General features: G+C 47.4%; 2 long non-coding RNA genes across 3 annotated transcripts; one reads left to right on the top strand and one right to left on the bottom strand.

The window, feature by feature from the left end:
• LOC110396871 lies at positions 2,368 to 15,686 on the bottom strand. Of its 2 annotated transcripts, XR_002437332.1 has the most exons (4): positions 11,746 to 15,686; positions 9,323 to 9,458; positions 8,613 to 8,637; positions 2,368 to 8,210 (listed from the first exon to the last, which is right to left on the bottom strand). It is a non-coding gene; the product is annotated as an uncharacterized LOC110396871 (long non-coding RNA). The 2 variants fall into 2 exon arrangements; XR_002437331.1 differs by having other exon boundaries at positions 2,368 to 8,637.
• On the top strand, positions 15,820 to 19,981 carry LOC110396430. The gene is made up of 2 exons (XR_002436957.1): positions 15,820 to 16,756; positions 19,786 to 19,981. It is a non-coding gene; the product is annotated as an uncharacterized LOC110396430 (long non-coding RNA).

Raw genomic sequence — 26,022 nt, 5'->3', positions numbered from 1 at the left:
CTTACCCCCTGCCCAGGGCATCTGCAAGCACCCTACCCTGGGAAGCACACAGGGCAGTTTCTATCCTGGGAAAACTGCTCACAGCTTCTTTCCTGACAGCTGATTCTGTAATTATTTGGTTGCAATTAATTGCTAATTAATTTCTGAGTTCTGTTATATGCAGGTGAGAAGGGGGGGGCATGGCTGCTGGCAGGAAGCCTGCCGCCTGGTAGAAGCATGCACCTCCACACAGGGAAGGGAGCTACCGAACGATGTAGGCCATTGCCTGGTTAACCGTTAACAACTCATAAAATCCCAGGTCCCTGCACAACAGGCAGAGTCCTCCCAGGGCTGTTAGAAAATCCTATTTCTCGCCAGTTATGAAACAGAGGTTTTGATGTGCTGCCAACTTCGATGTGGAGCTCTGGGAGCAGAACACTTGCTGCACTGCAAGCCTCTTACATAAAGCTCTTCTAGCAGCCCCTGCTTGTCATTCCATGTCCCTCTGACCATCCATGCACCAGAAAGCCTGAGTGACCCAACATAGAGCCAGAGCAGCCAGCTGTCCTCATGCACCCAGAGCTCTTCGTGGCCAAAAGCAGAAGCAGACAAGGGTTGCGTGCACCAGCATGGCTGCCGGCAGCTGGGTCTACCCCAAGAGCCAGCAGGCACACCTGTGTGCGCAGCTCCCAGAGTGGGAGCTTTCCACCACTGACTCATCCCTCATGCAGAGCACACGATCCCTGCCAGGCTGCTTCCAGGGCTTGCTTGGGTGCAGTGATAAGAGGAAGCACGCATCGCATCCTGCAGTCCATGCCAAGGGAAACAGGAGTGCTGAGGCTGAGGAAGCAGGCCTGGGGAGAGGGGACGTGGTGGGAGGTGGGCCATGGTGGGAGGCAGTGGGAAGGATGGGAGGGATGGGAGGGATGGGTCGGCTGCTGCCCAGATTCCCCAGAGGTGACACTCCTAGGGCTCCCGCAGTGCTGGGGAGCAGAGCATTGCTGTGCTGTTCAGCTGGCAAAGAGACACAGTGAAGAGAGGAAAATGCCCCACAGATGTCTAGAAGCAAAAAAAAAAAAAACTCAACAACTGGTCTGTGAGGGATGAAATGCAGTCTCTCACCACTATGGCCAGCAGCAACTAACAGCACTCCCAAGCCCAGCAGTTTGCCAGCAGAGCAGCAAGCAGGGCAGGCATGACCCCGCAGAGTCTAGGGCCTCACAGTGGGCAGGGTGGGGGTCCTGGCACCCCCGCAGCCCCAGGTCATTTTGGGGTACCGGGGGTGTTCCCTGCTCCTGGGCCCTTTAAAAGGGTGCCCATGCCAAGGCGATTTCTCGGTGAAGTTTCATAAGGAAGCACATGACGAGGGCAGTTGGAAACCACAGCTCTGCAAGCGCTGATTACAGCCTACTGAGGAAAATGAGATTTTTATCTTGCAGGAATTCAATTATGAAAAAGAAAAAAAAAATACAGCGCATCTGGCTTCATCCGCCTGAGCTTGCTGCACTTTGGGGGTTTTCATTTAACATTACCTAAAACATTGTGCTCTGTGCCGTGTGTGCATTTTTCTTTTTTCCTGTTTAAAAAAAAAAAAATACAACAACAACAACAACAAAAAAAAACAACAAAGTCACCCTGCTGGCAGCTGAATGCAGCAGGGATGATGTCATTGGAACAGTTGGAGGAGAAAAGAGAAAAACAAGTCTGTGTGTGCTAATCCTGTTTGCTGCCCTGAAGGGGATGGAAGGCGGCCAAGGAGAGGAGTTCTGGGAAGCCATATAGGGGTGCCAAGCCCGCGCTGCCGCCAGCGCGGGGAACTGACATCTTTGTTCTCTGCAGCTGGGCAGCCCGCCAGCGGCCTCATTTCAGCGCTGCGGCATGATTACACTGGACATCTGCCAGCTGAACGCTCTGAGCCCCTTTTCTTCCCCGCGAGCTTTTTTTGCCAAACAGCCAGCAGTTGCCATGGCAGTGGAAAGTAAAGCAAAAAATACTAACGCGCACGTATAGATAGAGGGGGAGATAAAAAACAACAACAACAAAGCAGAGGCACGCCTTGCTCCAGATGTGCCACATGTGCGGATATAAAAAGCAAGCAAAGCTATTAGTCAAAGAGCTGGAGACGGAAAGGGCAGTAAGAGCTGAGAGGTGACGTGAGGATAAGGAGAGGAGTGCCACGGGCATGGCCCCAGCACGGCCAGTGGGCAGTGGTGGGCAACCAGCATTCTCCTCCTGCGCTGAGGGAAGCGGGCTTTAAAAGAGAGCAGCAACATGGTGGCACTTTCACTATTGCCTGCCTGCTCTGCTCTCTTTTATGTTGTGTGTGTTGGAAAAAAAAAAAAAAAAAAACCAGCAGCTGTTTTGAAGATGAGAAAGGGGTTATTTATAAGCTCTGCATAGCAGAGGGAAGCAGGCAGCTGAGATCTGGTTGCTCTGCGAGGTGGAAAATCCTGTTTCAGCCCCTGGCCCAGGCCAAGGCGTGCTATTTCAAGCTGTGCCCCAAACGGTTAACGAGCAACCACCCAGCAGTCCCATGTCTATAATGAGTATTTCATTTAAATAGGCGAGTGCTGCCAGGTCCCGACGGGCAGATTTACACGCAGAATGGGAGAGGTGTGGTCCCAGCTCGCTCTCTTTTTCCACCAAGGGAGGCATGGGGTAGTTTCATTTTACAAGGCTGCTATGTACAAAAAGTTCACTGCCCAGAGAGCTGGAGTTCAGCTGACTATTTATAACAGGATTTCTTCTCCCTGTAATGGCCCTGAAGGGCCAATGGCAGCAGTGCCTGCAGCCAGCCCAAGGAAGCACAGACAGGGCCACGAGCACCAGCTCTGTCCCATCCTGTTGCATCCTTCTCTCCCAGTGCAGCTTTTGGCAGCTCCACAGGTGGCTCAGCCACATGGAGCATGGAGGGCTCAGAAGCCACAGGGATGGGGCTCTCACCTGTCTCCTTGCTGCCTTCCTGCACAGCTACTTGACTACGGTTCACTTGAGTTTCCTATTTGTAAAAATGAGGATGATTTTCCCTACTTCTCTCAGAAATGGGCTAAGCATCTTAAATCATTAATGCCTGCAAAGTGCTTTTAATTTCCTCAGATGGAAGCTCTTACTGATGTGCAAAATATTATTAGGATTATTATTGCTAATAAACAGGAAAGGCAGAGCATTTGTACTTCTTGCTAGGGCTTCAAGCTAGAGCACAGAGCCTGTTCCAGTTTCTGATGGGACTGGAATGGAGGCCTCATACCTAGTGGTCCAGAAGGATGTCCCCAATTTTGCAGAGAAATTGAGGCTCAGAATAAGGTACAGACTTCTTTGGGCATTTTTGCTGAGCTAAGACAAAGTTTAGTTTAGTGGGCATGGTGGTAACGTGTTGACAATTTGACTAGATGATCTCAGAGGTCTTTTCCAACCTTAATGACTCTGTGATTCTAAGAAAAGACTTATCCCTCGACAGCACCCCTGCAGAGTGATGCACCCCCAGGGCCAGAGATGGCCTATGCCAGCCTGGGGCCACCAGGCATTTGTCACCCAGAAAATCATGCAGGGCAAGTTGCTGGTGACTTTGTGAGGTTACATTACAAGCTGCAGGTGGGAAAGCAGCCACCCACTCCCTGGATGCTCTGGTCAGGTGTGTGGGATGCTGCAGAAATTCACCTGAGCGCTCACTGCCTCTCAGCCCCTACCTAAGTGGTAATGACAGGCTATGTGTTGTTTGGTGACAAGTGGATTGTAACCCACCAAAAGCTTTGCCAGCACATTTTAATATATTAGAACCTGGCTGTAAAATAAGAAATTTCAGGGAGGTGGATTAATGTTACTCAGTTCCGTCCAAGTTAATAAAATATGGTCCAAGTTACTGCCAGGCAACTTAATTCATTTTTATTCAAAGTGGCTGGGCTCACTGAGGTTGGCTCAGTGGGAAGCAGAGTCAGCTCTCACTTTGTCAGCTCCTGTGTGTCACCTTCTCAGCTGGCAATAATGGCCATGTCCCCAGGGGGCCCTGAGAGCAATCAGAGTTTTTCCCTATCCAGCAAGGCAGCATGGGCTGGGGACAGGGAGTGGCATTGGGTGGAGCAGGAGAGAGACTGGGCTGGGGCACATGCTGCTATGGATGGCACCAGAGGAGGTCTGCTCGTGGCTATCACTCCTTCATGCCAGACCAGGATGGCAGGGTTGCCACCTTCTCCTGCACCTTCCATTTTGACATCTAACATCACAGCTTCAAGCAGAAGGGACATTTGCCATGGTGCGGCCATGTCTATGACAGTTCCCCATATCCCTGGAATCCTCCAGCTGATTATTTCCCACCTTGTCTTTAGACCCACTTTGATGCTTATGCAATCTGCATGACAGCACTGAAGACTCAGAGGCACTGTGCTGGCTGGCATCAGAACCAGCATGCAGGGGGACTGCTGCCTGTGCTCTGAATCACCATGAGGCTCCAGAGCTTTAAATGGGAAGCAGAGCACGCTGCTGTCTAGATAGACAAATGAAACTTCAACCAGCTCTCTAGCTTTGGAAACAAGCTCTGAATCACTCTGAGGGCAAGGTGCCAGGAGTGGCTCCACTCTAATCCTGGCTCCACCGCTCGCTCGCTGTGTGGCCTTCAGAAAAGCTCCTAGGGGTAAACACTGCTCCTTCCTCCTCCTCCCTGCCAACATCCCGTCTATCCCCATGTCCTCATGCCCCTGCTCAGAGAGCAGCACCCCACTGCTGGCCGTACACTTGGGGGTGGAGGAGAGAAATCCTCAGTCTGTCACAGCATGCTCACAGGCCAAACAGAGCTCTTCTGCTTTCTGCTCCTCTCCCTCTTCCTGGGCCCCCACAGCCAATGCTCCGGGTGAGCAAAATCACCAGAGGTGCTGAGTGGGGAGGCTGGCAACTGCTAAATGAGGTTGCACGTAACAGCTTCTGAGCTCAGACACAAAGGTCCTAGTGCTGCATTCATAAAAGCCCAGCATCCTAGGTAAACAGAACGCATTAATATTTATTTTAAGAAGCTTAGAATCATGATTTAGTACTGAAGAAAGGGCTATTCTTACACTGTGTTAGCAGAGCTTGTTCTAATACAATATTTCCTAACTTCAGACATGGTAACCTAGTAAGCTCCATTACCACGCTAATACTATATAAAAATGATCTTTTATTATAAATCATACCATACACCAAAAAGGATATAAATAGAGCTCCAGTGCGGCATTGGCATGCCTCATATTTCTCTTGGTTCACATTAAATGAGCCACTAAATTACAGTGTCCTTCTTTGTAATATCATCCTCCAAAGCCAAGCATTTGGTGCGTTACACAGGGCTGTTCTAACAAGAGAAATTAGTATGGCTGGTTTAATTCAGCCAGGCCTGCCATGCGTGTTATAGGAGAGGGTGCTAAAACAGGCCAAAATGAGCAATTTCATTGTCCTTTCGAAAACCCCTCACTTGGAACTTGCAGTAAGAGCGGGAACGCACTCAGGGCTGACAGACAGCTCCTGAGGGGCATGGGGTCTGGCCCCCCAAGCCCCAGCAGCAGAGAGGCAGAGGCAAGGATTTGGGTCCCAGCTTTTCCTGCGTCTCGTGTGCAGAAATGGGGTAAGATTTCCTCCACAGGATCAGCGCCTGTTCATAAAGCAGCCAAAGTTTCTCTACAATGGACAGTGCTACAGAAATGTATGGGCTGATTGTCTGCACACCAAAACATACATACAGCACTCATACTGGGGGATCAAGCCTGAAACCTGTCTCTAACAGCGCTATCTAACTGCACTAGAGAAGAAAACCTTCCCACAGTCCTAGTAGCTGTACATGCCTTCAGGGACACTTAAAGTAATTCAGGTCAAAAATGTAGGTTGTTTTATTTAGCAGACAAAGCAGTGGGGAAAGGAAGGAGAGGAAAGGAGGAAACAGGCTGTTGCAAAAATACACTCCCCACAAAGGGCTTTTCAGGATTTCCCCCCAGATTTAGGTGATGTTTCCCTGCAGGCTCATAAGGCCCAAGCTCTGCTGTAGGGCCTGGGCTGCTGCCACAGGGCCTGACTGCACTTGGGCAGCCATTTTGGAACAGCTCCCTCAGAGGGGCTGCCTCTCCTTCTAACGGCAGCCCAGGGGGCACAGTCGGCTGGGAGGCAGCAGGCCCAGCACAAAGCTACTCAAGCATGGGCTCTCGGCAGAGCATGCAGAGCTGGAACACTTCCAGGAGATTTCATGGCAAACTGTCTGCCACAAGGAGATGCATTCCCTTATGCATGTGGAGAGGCTGCAGGCTCTGCTGCCTGTGAGGAGGGCTCGCAAAGCAAACTGTGCCATCCATCATCTGTGAAAACTAAAGGTTTCTATTACCTACAGTACGCTCCACGATGGTGTGAGATAGCGTGAAAATGGCAAGCAGCCTTATGGAAGTGAAATAAAACATCTACAGTGCAGCTCTTGGCACAATACCCCCTCAGAAAAATCCTCAAGCAAATGAGAGTTGTGCAAGTTATGAAACACCCGGCCTTGGCACTGAATTGAGAAAGTGTTGACCCTTTGGCAGGGGGAGTAGGGCCGCTAGTGGGAAGGCAGGAGGGGCATGCAGGAGGCCACAGGCTCCCACCCTCTGTGCCCGCACTGCGGCTTGTGGGGCTGACAAGGAACCATGGAAGGTCAGCAGAGTAGGGACAAAGCGTGGGGACAGCCTCTGTGAGGGAGAAGAGAGCTGGCTGTAGCCAGCCATGGTTTGAGATCTTGCTTTTTTTTGTCCTTTCAGGTAGTCCCAAAGCGGCTTTGCACCTTCCCACCACCCTTGAAAACTCCTGAACTTGCGAGCTTCTCATCTCCACTTGGCCCCCATGCTCATGTAGTGCTGTGCCATCAGAAAGCCATTAATTTTGAGGCACGGGTTTAAAACTGGTCTTGCACAAGAGATACACTAGTAGGTACTGCTGAAGTTGCAACCAGTTCAAACAGGGAACTCTGAAACCTGACTTCTTCAGTGATTCCCTGGGCAGAGCATGGCACGACCTGCCTGTTGTGGACTGCAACCCCAGCTCCCATACAGGCTGGAGAATATCAGCTGGCCCGTGACAGTGATGAAGGACCACAAAGGGAAAATGGGTGGTGTTTGGATCTTGTAATTCAATACAAGACCAACTCTGTCGTTTAAAAAACAGTTACTAAAAAGAAAAAGAAAAGAAAAAGAAGAAAGGATGATGACGTTCCATTTATCATAAGAAGACAGTGATGTGCTTCAATATCTCTGGGTCAAAGGTTAAAATAAAGGACAGTGCTATCATAGTTAAGGTGGGGGTGAGCTAGTGTCTCTCACCAGCCTGATTTTCATCTGTCCTTTAAAATCTACATGCAAAAATGGGAAGTTAGCTACAGCACTGATAAAGATGGTCTGGTCCCAGTGTGGAGTTTCGGGTCAGATTTGAAGTAAATCAAATTTAACACCTTAAAAATAGCAGTGCTCGCCAAAGCCCAAGGACCGTCAATGAATTTTTTCTGCTTTGCAACCAGAAAGACAGGAGAGAGAAGGAACAGGAGAGAGATTAAAACAGCTTTAATTTTAGGACTCTTCTCATCAAGAGGTAATATGTGACACCAAAAACTAGTCCAATTAAAAATGTTTATAACCTAAAGTTGCTTAATTAGCACCTCTAGAAGTTTCCCGACGTTTTTCCTACCAACTTCCCCTCTCCTGATGAGCACAGTCTGAGCTGCCACAGAGGAGGAGTGGCAGGGCTTGGTTAGAGGTGCTCTGGCTGTACCCCACACCTGGATCTCAGTCCCATGGGAATCCATCATCTTCCTAGCAAAATTCTACTGATGGAGGGGCTTAAGGTGCTTCCAGAATGAAACAGTGGCTGAACAGAGCTTAAAGAAGCAAAGCTAACAGCAAGGATAATGCAGTGGGATTTCGGTGCTGGCACCTTTCTGCAGCTGCAAGCCCCCAGCCCACGGGGCTGCAGCAGGTGTGCCCCCATTGCACAGGCACTAGCTGAAGGACTGCCCACTCACAGCCTCTACTCCATGAGCAAAGAGACAAGAGTGAGATCCAACGTGCTTTGTCACTCCAGGCTAAGTGGCCCTTCCAGGCAGCCAGGGGCTTTCCGCAGGCCCCCTGACTTTTTCTGGCTTTCTCCTTTATGCAGTGTTTTCCCCACCAGCATCATGGCACTGCTCACAAGGTGAGTCTGGCTGTAGACTGTTCAACCTGCAGGCAGCACCCATGCCACCTCAGTCCTGGGTTTTCCCCCTGTCCAGGAAGATGAAGAAGAGGCAGAAGCATTCCCCTGCACTCTCCCCCTCCCATCTATTTTACAGCACTTGCAATTACAGACTTAGCAAATTAGAGAGAGGATGAGATATGGCTCATTAGGACTGTGTATCCTGCTTCCTGAAACTCAACCCCAAAATGATGCCTTCCTCAGCAGCTACCTATGCCAGCGCAAGAGATGCTCGAGTTACACCGGCTGGGGATTGCCAGAGGAGGAACCCTGCTGAGATCAGTTCCCAGCCTCTGTGCTTCTGTTGCCATGGGAATACATTCATTGCTTTCGGAGGAGTTTGGGAAGCACAGAGTTCAGGAAAAACAACACAAAGAACAACACTCTGATCTTCCAACAATACCAGTTGTAAAGATGTAGAGTGAGCATACCTCATCTTCCTGATGGAATGTCCATCTAAAATAAGATCAAGAGTTTGTAAAAAAAAAAAAAATTAAAAAAAAATGGCCCTCCTGAATCAAACGAAAGGCTCGCTTATCACTCTCTAATATCTTTTGTCTTCTTATATGGATTGCATCATCCACATGGGATTTCTGAGCTGTGTTCTAAAGTCTTAAAAGTAATAAATAAAAATCTACTCATTCATTACTGCTTTCTGTTTACAGGCTATGCTATGTCTACACAAGTTATGGTGCCAGACTGTTAGACATCAAAGGCTCCACAGTGCAGGCATCCTACAAAGGAGAAGTCAACACGATTTTTCCAGGACCTCACTTCACTATTCCAACAATAATAATGACTTTTACTTGGTGCCTTTGATCCAGATTGCCAAAGTACTTTGTTCTCTGATTGAGAAATTACACATAAAATAGGATTCAATTTGCCCATCATTGGCACAGGCTGGGAGAATCAGCCTCTAATAATATCCAGCAGCTTAAAAAACAACAGCTTATCTACATTAAATCAAAGGGATATGTAAAGTTTAGGAAATTAAATGTATGATCGCTTAATAGTAGCTAATGGTGCTAACAATGTGAAAAGTGATTCAGGTTCTTAAACAATGCTGGGTGACCAGGATATCAATGCAGGCGCGCAGTGGCAGAGAGCATCAGTACCCATCTGAGGAGAAGTATGCACTCACCTGAGCTGGACCACCACTCCATTTGATATGCAAAGTGACCTGCATCATGGTTCCACCAGGGACATGCCAGTAGAGGAAGCCAGGGCAGTGCCAGCGAGACTTTGGCCCTGGTGGCTGGAAGTCCTCCTCATTGCCTCTACAAGCAAGAGACAAAGGAGTGTGGAAGAGAGAACTAAAACTAAGCTGACAAGGAGGAACCAAAGATCAATAAAACAAAATGGATCTAAATAAAGTAATTACAGCACAATACATAGGGACTGCAGATCTTTTTGATTACTGCTGAGCCTTCAGATCTCCTGGAAATTCACATCTCACCTTGGAAATCACATCTGTGCAATATTGAGTGGGGGAGAATGAAAGGTTACAGTGGCTTCTGACAACCAAGCCCAGGACTGTCATGTAACCTCACAGCTTTATATTTCCTCTACATTAATCCTCATCAGTTAGTAACAAATCAGCACAGCCTGGGCTCAGGGCAAAGATATTAAATAAGAAAACTTGAGAGAAAAGGAATGAGTTGGTTCTCAGTGGAAAAGCAGCCTCACGTCCTCAAGAAGTCACAGGGCAGAGACTAAAGACTTTGGCCTTCCTGGAAATCACATCATGAGAAAGACAGTTCCTTTGGAGGGCCCCTTTGAAATATAAATTAACTTAATCATTTATGATCTTGACAAATAAGTGATAGTAGAGTGTTTTGACTGTGACACAGTCACAGAGGATAGAGGCTCTATCTACGGTAGCTAATAGACAAGCATAAGAGCAACACTGATGTACTTGCAGTAGGTTTTACTTGTGGGTGGCTCCCACTCAGAGCCATAGTCTGAGCATCCACTGCTGGCTGAAGAACATCAGGTGCTCATGGGGATCTTCTCTCCCAGCACAGAGCCCCCAGTGGGAGACCAGCTTGCCACACCCTGAGCCTCTTCCGTGGCATGAATCATCAAACTGCAATTATCTGGCACAACCAGGACAACTGTTTTTCACATCCAAAAGAAAATGCTAGTGAGAGGCACCTTATCTGTCCAGGACCCATCCCTTTCACAGCAGCTGATAACCAAACCTGCTTTGCCTCCCCAGCCCCAGCTTCACTCCTCTCCCTCCCTTAAACCAGCCTCGTGCACTGGCTGGTTGCAAAGTTTAATCTTTCACGGACAACAAAGGAGCAGAGCAGAGCAGCAGTTTCTAGGATTTGCACAGGAGAGCAAATATCCAAAGACAAAATAATTGTGGCAAGTGAAGCAAAGTCTATCTCAGCTGTGCATTACTGAGGATGTGGTCACTGGTTCTAGACCAGTGCAAACCTCCATAGCACACACAGACCAAGAGCTGTACCCTGCAATAGCAGGGTTTTCCTCAAGTATTTGGCCTTAAGCCTCTGTAAATAACATCGTTGCAAATAGGAGCTATACTTTGGGTTTAAACTAATCAAGCTGCATTGAAAAAAAAAACCTTTTGCTGCAAGATTTGAGAGATTACCAGACTACAGGCTGAACAATAGCTCCTACTTTGCTGTATGCTGTTGTTCTCTTCTGGAAGTGGTTAACTTCAAGATGAAGCAAATATTATTGTCAATCCCTTTGACTCTCACTTCTGATGATCTTAGCATTCAGTCAATGTACTTCTCCCACAAATCCACACTGCGTCCCAAAGAGCTAAGAGTGCTTGTTGTCCCCTTCTCAGCTGCCAAAACTCTCCAGCTGCCTCCCAATTACCCCTATAATGCGATTCTGTGTATCCAACACGCAGTCCTGCAGCACACTAAAAATGCAAGGACATAAAATAACGAAATATCAAATTAAGGAGCACAAATGTTGCTGAAGCAACTACATTGCTAATTTTCCTGTTTAATTCACTGATTACAGCTATTTTTGATCCCAAGCTGCTATAAAATAAAATATACACCTGAGAACTGCTGAATGTCAGAAATTCATTGCTTAAGGTCAGCAGAGATCATTATGATCATCAAGTGTGACCTACTGCATAAGGGATTTAGGGAACCTTCCCTTGTTGTTTCTGAAGCAGACTCAGGACTTCCCTCTGAGCTGCTATGTATCTGTTAGAAAGTCATCTCTTCTTGGCTGGAAGACTGAAAGGTCTGGTGGGTCCACCAGGATGTTAGAAAAGTCATTTCTTTGGTTAGCTATTCTTATACAAGAGGTACAACTTTTTCTCATCCGCATGCTTTTTTCTCTGCTTCTAGCCACTGAATTGCTCAATGTGCTTTTCTCTAAAGTCCCCATTTAGAAATCTCTTTCCTACCACAGCTCTTCTTCGCTGATATCAAGCAGCCTTATAACTTCTAAATTACATAAAATATGTCAGAATGCGTCAGTCCCCACAAATTTCTCACCATAGCAAGGGCTTTGTGGACCTCACACACTCTTGCACTTCCCCTCTGAATGCTTTAATTTAGCCCAGCTTACCTTGGAACTTGAGGGTCTTTGCATAAAGCCCAGCTCTTCCTCAAAGATCATCAGACTATCAGAATAGAAAGTCAGCATCCTCGGTGCAGGATTGCCTTTGATAATGGTGCGCTCTTGGATATAAACAGAGGAGCAAAAGCTACTCAAAATCTGACCATGGTCTAATTACTTTGTCCTAGCTCTTCAGTCTGGTTGACCACAGTGGCTGGGAAAATGGAGAAAGCCACCTGGTTGGGCAGAGGTGGAAGAAGGCAGTGCATACATGTGGGTAACAGCTCATGTTGCCTCCAGCTGTTACAAATGGGCACAAGATGAGCCTTACGCTCCTTCCCGGTTTTCTCTCTATCACCACCCAGCTGTACCTGCCTGGCTGGAAGAGGCTGGCTCCTGCCAGTTGCTCATAATGTTTCCTCCTTCCACGTGACTGCAAAAAGGCAGGCCATCAATGTGCAGCTCCTGAAACATCCTGTAACACCTCAGGAGCAGGGTCTTTTACACATATTTGTGGCAAATCCAGCTCTAGTGCCATAGACAGTGTTGAGAGGGTGAAGAATGATGAGAAGATGGTAATTAGCAGGAGAATAAAAAGTCAAAGCACAGACTAGTGAAATGGCTCTGAAGGCTGGATGTCTAGTTGGCTGGATGACAAGGAGAAAGGCTTCTGGCTGCCAGACCTGTCCATCCATCCCTGCTTGTGATGCTGACTGGTCTCCATGCGTCTTTTATCAAACCTGAAATTGGAGAAGGACCCATGGTTAAAGTGGGAAATTTGAGTTTCCACTCTCTGAGTACTGCAGACAAACACCAAGCATCAGGTAGGGTACTGCTGACTCAGGGTTGTGCTCATTCTGCTATGGGACTGCTATCATCAGAACAGGCTAAGAGACTTTGTTTTCATAGCTTTTTAACCTTTTCCTTCCCAAAACAATGTTTTTATTTATTTTGGCATTGTGAGTGTTGTGAAGAAAGGATTGATTTGGATTTGTTAAAGTATTTTCCTCCCTTAATCCCATTAAGTCAGTCTCTAATTCTTTCCAGGGCTCCCTTCTGAAGAGCTATTTCCTCTTGGATTCATTTACTTTCTGTGGATTGGGGGAATTAATGAGGCAGATTCCACTCTCATTTTCATCACTGTAAGCCCAAAACAACTTCAGCAGTTTTCTGGAACAGACTCAGATTTTACTGGTGTAAATGAGGTCAGAATTTGGCTTGTGGCACTTAATTCTGCTAAGAGACAAAGAGGAAACAAGAAGTATGCCCAGGTTGGGAGTCTGCTTGGAAGTGGGTGAAGCCCGCAACTTCGCTGAAAGTCTTGTTTTCTACACTTTCCCATTAAGAGGATTTTCTGAGCACCACGGATACTCCCACATAACCCAGCACACTGGTAAGACAGATCTCAGGGAAACGAGTTCCAGGACAAAGACTTTCAAGAGTGCTGGGATCTTCTGCAGAAAAAAAACAACACAATGGCAAAAACATGAAGTCATGCCAGTGCAAAGGAAGGTTAAAAAACACAGTGCAAGGTCAGCTTGCCAAGTCTTTAAATCTGCAGTGGCCTCGCAGACAAGGAGGAAGCCAACAGAAAATTGAGATGCACAAATGACTAAGGATGGGCACAAAAGTTCAGCACACACAAGTAGGGATAAAACTGAGAAAGGCATAGAAAGGAGGCATAACTAGCACCGAACAGGAAGACAAGCAGAAGAGTATTCTATCTCTAAAGCAGTAGTCAAAGGAGGGGTAAGGAAAGAATTGCTTTGGCACAACTGCAGAGGAGTGCTGAGAAGGGGCTGGCCTAGGAGGGGCTCTTGTGGGCCACAGGGCTCCTTGCAGAGCTGTCTGGCTGCAGAAAGGGGAAATGAGGAGCAAGGCAGTTATTATGGCCAGTCAGCTCAATTTCGGTTCCTGGAAACGCACTGGAACAAATAATTAAGCTAACTAATCATCAGCACCTAGGAAACAACAAAGAGAAGAGGAACAGCCAGCGCTGATTTGCCAGGAGCAAATCATATCAAATTGACCTAATTTCATCGTGCAACAGGGCTTGTGGATAGAGGCAAAGCAGAAGTCTTACATCTTGACTTTAGTTGGGGCTTCGGTACTGCCTCACCTCACATTACCAGAAGGAAGCTAAGGAAACACGACCTTGGCAGTCCCTCTGAGAAAAGAAGGCAAAGCTGGTAGGAAAACTGTACTCAGAAAGAAGGTGTCATTGGCAAAACATAAGGAGGGATGGGTAGGGTTCAACAGGGCTCCAGCCTGCTCTCATTTCATTCAATGTTTTTATTAACCACTAGATGATGGAATAACAAGCGTCCTTATTAGGTATGCAGATGGCACCAAGCTGAGATGAGCTACAAGGATGTGAGAGAACAGGATTAGAATTAAAAATCATCTTGATGTAACAGATGAAAGGTCTGAAAAAAATAGGATGTAACTCAATAAGGAGGGAAGTAAAGCTGTGCATAGATGTAGGTACAATCAGCTGCACTAGGACGAAACAAGAGACAACCTGTTGGGCAGATGTGGAGCAGTACAGCAATTCAGAAACCTGAAATGAACAAAAATGGCCATTTTGTCATACACAGAGACATTACCATACCAGGGCATATTGAGAGGAGCTGAGTCTGTGAAGCACGTGGCTGAACCTTCTGCTTTACCCAGCACTGAGGCAACCTTTACCATCTCAGGAGAATCCAGAAGAAAGTAGGATCAAATGTCTGGGGAACAGGACTTCTGATGAAAGGTTTGTCCTATGGAGGTTGTTTACCTCAGCAAGGAGATTAGGGCAGACACAACAATATTCAACAGTGCAAAGTATATCTCCAGAGAAGGAGGGAATAAACTGTTCTCCAAATATATCCACTGTGAAAGAAGCAAGAAACAACAGGCTTGAGTTGCAGCATAGGAGATTAAATTTAGACGCTTGGAAAATGGGAAGGCCAAAGTGCATGAATGACTGCCCAGGAAGGATGTGAGACCTCTCTCCTTGCAGACGTTTAACAGCAGGCTGGAAATGTCAGGAATATTTCTCTCTTGAGGTCCTTCCTTGCTATGTTTTTCTCTGATTCTGTGATGAATTATGTTAAATGAATATAAATTACCCCACATAGGGACATTGACGTTCAGGCTCAGTGATGAATAGTGATCAACGACAAACTGTCACAAAGCAGGGAGACATCCAGTAGGGTTATTACAAGAAACTGGCATTAGCCTAAGCTTTATTTACCATTTTCATTAATGATCTAGAAAAAGCATTAGACAGAGCATTTATTAAAACTGCAATTGATACTACACTGGGGAGGAGATGCAATCACTGGCAAGGAGTGGAATATAACACAAAAGGTCAAAAAAAAAAAAAAGACGCGGGATCTGGGGAGAAATGACCTAGATCGAAGGACACACAGACTAATATGTCCAGGGAGGAAATATTCCAAAATTAAGACACCCTATAGGAGGAGGAGACCCAAATGCAGTGAAAGACTTTGCAGGGTTAGCACACAGGAAATTGGACATGAGTTTACAATTTGTCACATCAACAGAAAAAGTTTCAGGACAGTTTTGGGCTGCATGATATATCCCAGGGCAGAGGCATAAACAACCATCTCATCACTTTTGTGCAATCTTTCCTTCTGGATACCTCCTGGCTAGAGTGGCCACCAGATTGAAGGAGGAGAAAACTGGGTTATAGGGAAAAAAATTATATAGGTACACGGTGGCAAAGTCACGCCATGAAGTGTACTTCTGAAGTGGAGATAAGCATATCAGAAAAGGTGCCCTTTCTTCCAGGTACATTTATGGCAGAAAAATCAAGCACTGTATTGGTGTAAGATACTTTATGCTAGCATTGCTTGTTTTGGTTGGTTAAAAGCCAGTTTCAAACTAATATACCTCTTTATCCATCAGTTTTACCCGGGACAACCAAGAGGGAAATATTATAGTCCAAAACATCCCAAAGATATTAAGATAAATGAACTTTCCTTGCATGAAAAAGGTAGGATTAAAACTAGCAGTTTAAAATAAAATAAAATTAAAAAAAAAAAAACATAAAAAGGCAGATAAAATTCAGGGCAGGATTCCTAAGCACTTTTAATAGCAAGTCACCCGACAGCTTCCTGAGGAGGCAGTAAGCACCTTGCAGCTAAAACTGGAACAGAGAGAACAGGAGAAAATAAACTGCAGAAAATAGCCCTGCAGCAATACAAGGATCTGTCCATCCTCCTGGGCTTGTGTACCAGGATGGAGCTGTGCAAGAGCCAAGGAATCAACCCCAGCACCTGCCTCAGCATTTGCAACCTGATGGACAAGAGCCCAGGGGAAGGCTATTTCCACCACTTGGCTGCGAAAAAATTTAATAGCAGGTTTGCTTTGCATGACTGCTCCAAAACCAATCCTGCATGACCCCAAGCCCTGCCCGTGACTGTCCCTGAGCAGGATGCAGCAGCAAGCACAACATCCAGCAGCAGGTGGACACGTGCTGATGGCTGAGCTGCATAACCAAATGGATATGGTGAGCTGGGTCAGTCCAAAGGGGACGAATCAAGAGAAGAGGAGATGCTATTTTCAGGTTTCTGAAGAGGTATTCCTAACAAAAAGAAAGAAAGATGAAAAACTGGGCTCGACAGAGTCCTCTAGAGAGGAGATAAAGGCAAGGGCGTTTTTTTTCTAACTTGAGATTTTGAGCTTTTTTACTCTTTGTCCAGTTGGCTTTGGAGATCGAGGTCGAGGAGCGCACTCGTGTTTGTCCCAGCTGATGCAGGAGCGCACAGGCTTTGAACAATGAGACTTTGTTCTTCTGCCAAATGCAGCAGTGCCTGCGCTGTTGCTCAGGAACAAACACATTAAGAAGTCACTGAAAATCAATTGATGGCTCACTTCAAGGAGTGCAGCAGCATACTGTTAAGATGAATGAGTTTGCCTGGCATAGGACACCACAAAGAGCAGAGATCTTCAGAAAGACACCCTGTAGTTTCCCCTGAACCTGCAATGTGATGGAGAAGATGACCTTCAGGTATGTCCTTGGGATCAGCAGGTCCCTCAGTCAAGCTGCAGATCCCTCCTGCCAACAGCTTTCAGGAGGAGTTGGTGCGCACCACGTGAGGATGCTCCTTGCCTTTGAGGAGCAGCAATTAGGTAGCTCTCTCCAGCAGAAGACTTGGCACAAGGCTCAGGAGCAAGGCCAATAGGCAGTTACTGCTGGCTGCAGGGAGATGTGAGTCTGCAGCTTGTGCTGCAGGGGAAGGGGCCCAGCTCCTCGCCCTCAGCCCATCTGTGACAGGGAGAAAATTAATCCAGGAAGAAACTCAGGAGGAAAATATACAAGCGGAATAAGCACAGCGGGCTGGAAGAGTAAATTTACTGAACCTACATCCTTGATTTTAATGAGGCCTCTAATAGCAGGGTTAACCCGGTAGAATTTGTTATCTCCCAGAAAACGTGGGGCTCTCACAGAGACGTTCCCCTTACTTGCTTGGCAATGAGAACCAAGGGACCATCAGTATGAACACAACTAATATAAAGCTGAGCAGATGTTACCTTAAACTCTTCTTCAGCTCATGGGGGAGGATTAAGTGATATGAAACCACAGGAGTGGCCCAGGTGGGAAAGATTATTTCGCTGGTGTATGAGCTCTTATAGGAGTTAGGGGAGAGGGCTGGTGGTGTTTGATATGCTGGGACCAATTATACTGAAAAATACAGAACACAGTGAGGTGGAAGTTTAGGGGTGGGTGGGAAAATAGGTTAACTCTACACAGATGTGCTCAAGATGAGAGAAGAAAAAAGAGGCAGAAAGATGGAGAGAAAGAAGGAGCCCAACGTGGCTACCATGAGGTCAGAGAAAGGTTCTTGTGAGCTTGTCCCATTGCCTCCCAGGCCAGCAGCCACCCAGTAACCACCACATGCTGGTGCTCATGGTGTGGGAACAAAGGATGAGCTCTTCAATTCTCTTGTCTCATTTTGCAGAATTGCCACATGCTGAAATAGCAAATGATGTATGAAATGAAAAATCACCCCCCAACCAGTGCATATAGATGATGCAGAGAGTATTTGGCCATTACTTCCTTGCAGTGATATTTATCTACATTAATGCCTTGCTCAGAGGTAGCTGGAAATGCCCAGAATGTGAATGGCAAGGGGATCAGAAGAGAGGTCGGGGAGAAAGGCAAATCAGCAAGGCGGGCACTTAAGGCAGCAGATACAAAGCCTTTCCTTCATAAATCATCAGCTCAGTTCAGGCCCAGGTTATTAGCTGCCACAAAGCAATGTTCTGGCATCCAGAGAAAAAGGGTTGCCTGCAAAGAGCAAATCCATTTCATAGCAGCTTTGGAGCACTCTTTGCCATTTGGAGGCTATCTGGGGTCCCTGCATGGAGCAATCCAGTGGCTGACCTCAGCACCCAGTGCGAAGGTATCCTCAAGGGATTCAGCCAGTGGGCATGGAGCAGGGGGACCGTGGCCTCGGACAGCTCCACATTGCCAGACGCATGCACCAAGGGGAGGCAAGGGCAGCCCAGCTGCGCGGTGCCCCTGTACAGCCTTGGCCTCTGTCCTTCTGGGGAAGCCGCCTGGAGTTTAATGGAGAAAGATAGCCTCTCCTGCAGGGTTTTATGTCGCTCCATCCAATTTGATAGGAAGTTATTACTAACCCAGAAATCCTAACCCCCCACCCAAAAAAAAGTACATGCATCTCATTTTTGTTAAGTATTGTAGACTTTCTAGTAATTTATTTTGCATCTTGTTGAACTGTCCAGGAGGCTTCCCTCAGGATGGGGCTGCGAGTCTGTCTCTTTCCAGAGCACAATGCTCACTCCATGCTTCAGTCTAAATGCAAACCCTTTCAGCTTTTGCTGCCTGCTGCTCCAGGCTGCTTTCCACCCCCAAACTGCAGGTTGCACTGAGCTCAGTTCAAGACAGAAGGGACTGTCTGCTAGGGCAGAGCAACCGTTTGGAGGGTGGGGCCTGGAGATAAGCATGTGAATCCTTCAGGTTTTTTTTCTTTAAAAACGGTAACTATCTCTTCTTGGAGCCCATGAACCTGGCAGAGCAGGCACAACACCACAAAGCAGGTTGTGCAACACCTTTGCATGCTCACCATGTGCCTCTGCCACCTAACACCCTGCTCTGACCTGGCAAGGACAGCAGAACTAGAGACTGGAAAAGCACAGTTACAGAGAGGAACATACCTCACTTGCTTCCAGTTTGTGAGAGGTTTCATTTGGAGCCCCTGCAGAAGAGGGTATGGATAAATTCAACCCTCCTGCAAAGAGCAGGAACAGTTTTGTGAGGGGATCCACTGCAGGAGATCTTAAACAGCAAACAGGCTGAGAGGAAGGTCAGCTCTGTTAGGGTGCCTACTCTTCAGTCAGGTGGGTTTGGCTGTTTTCCTCCCAGTGAGCATCTAGGAATCCCTTCATCTTTCTGTATGCAAAAAGCACAAGGCTGGAGAACAGAGGTCACATTACCACATCAAAACCCAAGAGCTTCAGCACTTGCTGGCGGACCAGCACTCTGGCTATCCCTGATAGCATGCCCCGAGGCTCAGCATGCTCTCTTCATTTGTAATCTCTGCACGTAAGACTGAGTTTCATAAGGTGTTGGTCTTCTCAGCATCACTGTTTAGCAGACAGCATTGAGTACTGCTGACTCACTGATGTCTGCATGAAGGACTACACAGAGAGGTCTTTGTGGACCAGGGGCAGAGCACCTGAATGCCTCTTACATGCCCCTTATCCTCGCCACAGAAGAGCCTGCTTTCAAAATGGACCTGCCTGCCTAAGTCAGCAGAAGCAATGTACAGTCAGTCAAGGGCACAATTGGGTCCAGCCCGAAAAAAAGGGTGATGTAGGAGCTCAAAGCCACTTAAAACAAAATAACAGAATGCCTTACACTCAAACAGCTAGAAACCAAGGGCTCTGCTCAGTGTGATCCTTCTGTCTCCTCTCACACACTGTTACCTCCCCATTGCCAGAACAAAGCAACTGGAAACTGCTGATAACTACCTTTGCCCTCTTACCACTTCTTTGGCACTCTTATCTTTTCAGCTTTGTCGGAGACTGTGGGTCAGACTTGACCTTCAGATACTGGGGAGTCAAGAGGAACTGCAAATATTCATCCCGTGGACAAGATTTGGCCCTCTGCCTAGTGCCCGAGGCACTTTGTGTTGTCTCTGAGTGATAACGCGCTTACACCACACCAAAATGTATTTCAGGATAACATTAAAGGTATGATCCACAGAAACTTAGCCATCAAAAATATTGACTGGCAAGTCTGGAAATTTCATCTGCTTTCTGACTGGGACTATTAGATAAGCAGACGCTCTAAAATGCCCTGTCTCAAATCCCACACAAACTCCAGCTCATCCTGGACAGGACATAGGAAGTATTACCCAGCCTGATGGGACTCACCAGCCAAAGCCTGGGATAGTGCTACTGAGCTTCTTGTTATCCCCTCCCATGCTAACCTGGGAGACCACACTGACCTTCTGGTCACCTCCCATCAATCCTACAGCCCTTTAGAATTCCTTCAGCTGATAATTAAGTACATGATACTGCTGAACAGGAACATCTGGCATTCGCTATAGGAATTCAGCTAGAAGGGAACATAAAGTAAGGATTCTGCATTTTTATGTGTTTTCCAGGTTGTGGTACAATTGTGTAGGATACACCATCCAAGACTCACTTGCCTACACTCTCCATAAATCCTATACAAGCCCCATGGACCTGTGTGACTGTCTAGAAAAGGAAACCACTAGGAGCAAGTTTAAATTTTTCAGAAAACCAGCACTGAAGACAATTCATATATTCTCAGCTGAAGTCACTCAGCGGGAATCCCCATCTGCACACAGGGCTTAGAGCCTGATCCTGTCACTGCGCTTTGCCCTGCCACTCCTGTAGCATAGTCATATCAGGTGGCATGGCTTGCAGGTGTCTGTCTGGGCAAGGTGGCACGGCCAAAACATGTCTTAGCCTCCTCAGTCCTAAACTTTAATTCACTTATGTAACGTGGAAACTTTTAATTGAGCCTTTTTTAGAAAAAATATCCTTCTGCAACATATAACTTTTTCCACTAAGCTGATGAAAACCACTGAGACTGCTTAGACTGTATCTCTGCACCTTTGCCCTGGAATGCTCTTCATTGAGAATGTCTTTGTTGAAACCCAAAGAGAAAATACTTTACAGAGATTCCATAAGTACTAGAATTTATGAGGTCTCTTCCACACCTAAAGTATGACTTCAAAATTTTGCTCAGCTCAGTGAACAGAGAGAGCTTGCTAAGGAAAGCCAGATAATAAAACATTAGCACTTGATTCAGTCTTCACCCTTCTAAAGAGTTCTAAAACATTCTTAGGCCCACATTTTCCTTTCAGGTTAATAGCAAGTGATTTGGCCATGCTTCAGGTCAGACAGGGAGAGTGGTGCACATGGCCAAGCCTTTTACCTCAGGGTCTGAAACGTGGAGCCTCCCAGCAGCCCAGGAATGAGCAACCTCTGCAAAAGGAAGGAAAGCACTTGCCTGGCACCTCGCTGTGCCATGCAGGTGAGGACAACCCCAAGGTGAGGGGAGACTGTGGGACATGCTGAGCCCACCTGGTGATGCTGAGCCCACCTGGTGGAAATGCGTGCCGCAGGTGTGGAGGCAGCACGCACACCCCACGCTGCTCACCAGTTATGCCTGCAATGCCTCGGTTGTTAATGATACACTTCAGCGAAGTGTCCAAAGGCCCTGGGTGACTAGAAAACACGAGCAATAACTTATTTATCAATTCTGTCTCCTCCAGCCTTTTTTTTAAACAAATGATACCAGATCGCCAGCAGAGAGGAGAAAGCAGGTATCTGGAAAGCTTTTAATGAGACAGAAAAGCTTCACTGTACTGCAGGTCACCTGTTCCCTGGTTGCACAGAATCCCTTGGCTGCAGCTGTGGCTTCCTGTGGCCCAAAGGACAAGGCACGATGGGCAAGCAGTGAGCCAGGGTGGCCATACAGCCTGCTGTGCCCCCAAGCCCAGGAGTTGTGCTCAGGGACACCGGTGTTAGGTCATGAAGAGAACTCTCGGCATTACATTTCTGCTGCACAATTGCTTTCGTTTTGCACTTTGGCTGGCTTGGGCACTGAGGAGAGATGAGCAAGGCTGATTAAGAAGCACACACTACCACCACCCTTTCCCTCCCAGCTCCACTGTTACGGTGCAATGCTCTTAAAAAAGCACCAGCACTAACTGTGGGAGCAGCAGTCTCCCTGCTCTTGCCACCAGATTTGTTTCTGTGCTACCTCTCACTATACACTTGCACAAAGACCTTAACATTTTGCTCCTTGGCCCTGCAGCTCAAGCCAGAGCACAGACTGCAGACCCCCTGGCTCCCAGCTTCTCATGCATCTCTGCCCAGGGTGAAACCCCAGAGAGCTGCAGAGGGCTTCAGTCATCTTCCCGAGAGGCTTTCTAACATGAACAGCAAGGCCGAGCTGAATACTGGCCATACAGTACCAGCTCTGCCAGCCCCAGGGGAAGCACAAGCAAGGGTGGGCTTGCTTGTGCTGACTGCAGCCCAAGCAGAATGGGCTCCAGCCTCGAGGTCCTGTGAACCCATGCCTTTGGACTCCCTGACTCTGAGAGATCACTGAACAGCACAGCCCCTTCTTTGTTTTGTCCGTTTAAATCCCTATAAACTGAGTGCTTGTTCTTCCTTCTTTAAGGTCCTTTGTGGTTTCATGAAAACGCCGGATGCTGCAGAATGCTGAGGCATGAAAGGTTCCTCTCTTTATTTTGTCCTCCCTGTCCAGCAACCACACTAAAAAGAAACCACCAAATAAAGTGCTTGCAAATACCTGGCCCAGCAGCCCTGCTGATGGAAAGCTCTCCAGTTATTCATAGACTGAACCAAGCCCGGGAAGCAGCTGTGCAAGTTTCCCAGCTCTGCCCTTGCCAGCACTCACAGAGGCTGACCTGAAGGGGCCACCTCGCTGTCAGCTTCCCTCCCTAATCCAGGCCTTAGCAGCAAAGGGCATGCTGCCCACCAGGCTCCTGCTGTGGCGCTTGGAGGGAGAGGGACACAGTGCTGTGGAGTGAGGGCTGGAGCCGTGCAGCATAGCATATCAGGCAGGAGATAACACACTGTCGTCTGGAAAATATTTCCAATGCTGCAAGCAGCTCTGTGGGTGAGGGTGAAAGCTTTTCATCACTGAAACCTTAGGTTCCTGTTTACCAAACATTTGTTCACTCTTTGTATGTTTGAGTGAATGAGGAAATGAACCACAAGGCTGAGCACAAATGCCAAAACCTTGCTTAAGCATGTAAATCGCCCTCATACAACTTTCCGTGCCTCCTTGAAGGAGGAAAAACAAATCCCTCTCAGATTTGTCACTTCACAGGAGGCTCTGCCACTTCCTGATTCAGCCCTAGCCACACTTCATTTACAGAAGCTTCCAAACCCCCAGTTTTGTGTTTACCAAGGAAGGAAGCCTCCCCCCATCCTTGAGCTGTTTGTTATACCTGGCTTGATTTCCTCACCCATCCATCCCTCCAACACTTCACACTCTTCTTCCTCATTACAGAGCATCCTCTTCTCAGTGACCTCTTTCTAGTAACTGAGGGATCAGAACTGAGCAGACCATTTGAAATCAAGACAAAGCCACTCCCATCTGCCCAACCCTCATGAAAATCTCCAAGATGGAAATCAGAGCCCTTGATTTTGTCTCATGCTGCCCTGAAGCATCTTAGCCACCCTCTGGTGAGGCTAGGCAGTGGTCTGGAAACACAAGCCCTTTGTGTGCATCCTCATCTGATCCATGCCTATTGTTCCAGAGGCAGAGAGAACACTGGTATCCACCACGGGCTGGGCCATAAGCTGGTCCAGCACTGAAAACAGAGGTGCCTCAAACCTCAGTGCTGAGGAAAACCAGCTCTGGCAGACTGATGCAGGTTCATGCTAAATGCACATACCCTGTGTGACCATACAAGTGAAAGGTAGGGGAGATGGCCTTCATCTAGCAGCACTGTCTCTAGTTATGGTATTCACGTTGCTGTTCTTGTCCCGGTGGAGTCTTCTCACTGCTGTCAGCAGGGTACTGCTGGAGTCACTCACTTAGGGGCTGGCTCTACTAGCACTCCTTATCCATCCAGACTAAATGGGTGTCCTGTGTCCCACCAGCCCCACGAGTCTCTGGAAGGGCATCTGTCTGCTTGACCTGGGAACACTGCTTCTGTCATAGGCCATGCAGCTGAAATCTCAAATTTGGTCCAAAGCAATAAGCAAGGCTCTTGCCTCACGTACAAATAAATGCAGTAAAAAGGATGGTATGTAGCAACTATCCACAGACAAAACCAATACCTGGTCCATCTCTTCACAGCTCTGGGGATAGCAAACCAGTGTTATGATGGCGCTACAGGAGTGGCAGTTTACCCATTGCTCGTGGTGTCTGGTTCTGTGGGCAGGATCCCCCACAAGGTAGCTAGCATTGTTGGAGCACAACCAAGGTCCAGCATTAGCAGCCCAAGATTTTCCTCAGACATTATCACAAGCACGCCCTAGTAGTAAAAATCATCTGGGTTGTTCACATCCACAACCTCCACCTCACTGCAAGCCTGCCACTGCTCTGCGTGCAGAATCCTCTACTCTGGATGAAGGACAGCTTGGTGGAAGGCAGTTCCACAACAGAGGAGCCATCACAGTAATTTCCCTAGATCTACCCACAAGCATCCACGTGAAAAACAAAAATGGCAAGGCTGACACTGCTAGAATTGCTCCTCAGTTCACACTAAATATTCATCCCTGGTTTGTGCTGAAGGCCTTCAAAACTATGAGGGCTGACTGGCACAGTCACTGCCTCCTGTTTTATTTTAGAAGGTGTTGCCCTGTAGAAGTATAAGTAACTTTATGAAGTGCATCACTAGCAGGGCACTTGTCTAGGTAGACCAAACCCACTGTCCTATAGTCTCCTTTGCATTTTCATTAAATCTAAAACCATTTAATATTATATAACACAGATAAAATGGCTTCAGAGACTTCTTGGCTGAATAATACTGTTAAGAATACAGGACAACCTGACACTGTCTTTGCAAGAAAAAAGACAACCAAAACTGGAACACCCGCAGGCTGGGTCTAGCCCCACAGAGACACGGTGTTTCTGCAAAATGGCTGTGAGCTGAATAAGCGTTCTGGGTATTAATATTCAAATCAGGGCATCTCGGATGACTTATGAAACACCTCTTCATGTGGATTAAAGACCTGCTCTCACGGCACTGAGCTTCTCACTACAGCTAGAGCCACCAGGCTCATTACCACAGCACACTTACTGGAGGCAAAAATGGGAAAGCTTCCCTTTCCATTAGCCTCCCTCACTATTAGGATTCAACCTCACACCTGCCTTCAGGATGACAAGTCCCAGAAGAATGAACCCAGACTTCAGTGCAGCACAGCCAGCCTAAGCGACCTCTGGTTCAAGGTGAGAATCCCACATGAGATCACTGTAGGTTGCAGTGGGCTGAAAACAGCAGTGTCTTTCCAAGAATTGTGCCAGCTGACCCGGCTTGCACCCCCCGTGCTGCTGTTTACTAACATGGACTGCAGTTCACTACCCAAGCACGTCCTGCTGACCAGGACAGCGTGCTGCCATCCCCCTGGTATTATTAGCACTTCAGCAGGATTATATGCATTATGCACCTAATTGCACTTGGAGAAGGGACTCAGTGAAGGGCAATGAATCCTTCCGTCAACTTTTTCAAGGTACCTTAAGTGAAAGTCAAGTTTTTGCTTCTGGTCAAACATAGTTAAAAACATGCGCACACACACATAGAAGTTTGATTTATTAACAGCTCCCTGTTGCAGTAAAGCATCATCTAACACTGCAGGGCAATATCATCTGTCCATGTCCTGCTGCTGAAAAGCAAATGCCTCTTGTCACTATGCTACCACTCAATAGGCAAGAAACGATGCAGCGCACCCCTCGCTTTTCTCTGCCCAGCATGCAGCTCTGACTTTGCTCCAGATGGAAAGAAAAGGTTTTGGCGAGTTCCAGTGTATCTGTCCCTATTTTGAGAAAACATTTCCCTAAATGGGCCAAAAATGTCTCTTACAGCCTGAGCTTTAAAGAATACATTTATAAGGTAAGGCACACGCAAACAGGGTGACCAGCTGCTCTACTTTTGGATGGGCTGTCCTAGTTCTCAGGGAGCTAGTCTGCATTGCACCTCCCATAGAGGAGAGAGGCCAAATGTCCTACTTTCTGCTCTTGGTAGCCTATTTGTCCTACCATGAGAAAGTGAGGGGTGCGATGGCACACAT

The sequence above is a fragment of the Numida meleagris genome, chromosome 3, assembly GCF_002078875.1.
Source record: "Numida meleagris isolate 19003 breed g44 Domestic line chromosome 3, NumMel1.0, whole genome shotgun sequence".
NCBI lineage: Eukaryota > Metazoa > Chordata > Aves > Galliformes > Numididae > Numida > Numida meleagris.
Note: the sequence above shows the minus strand (reverse complement) of the source record. Positions and strands in the feature narration are given on the sequence as shown.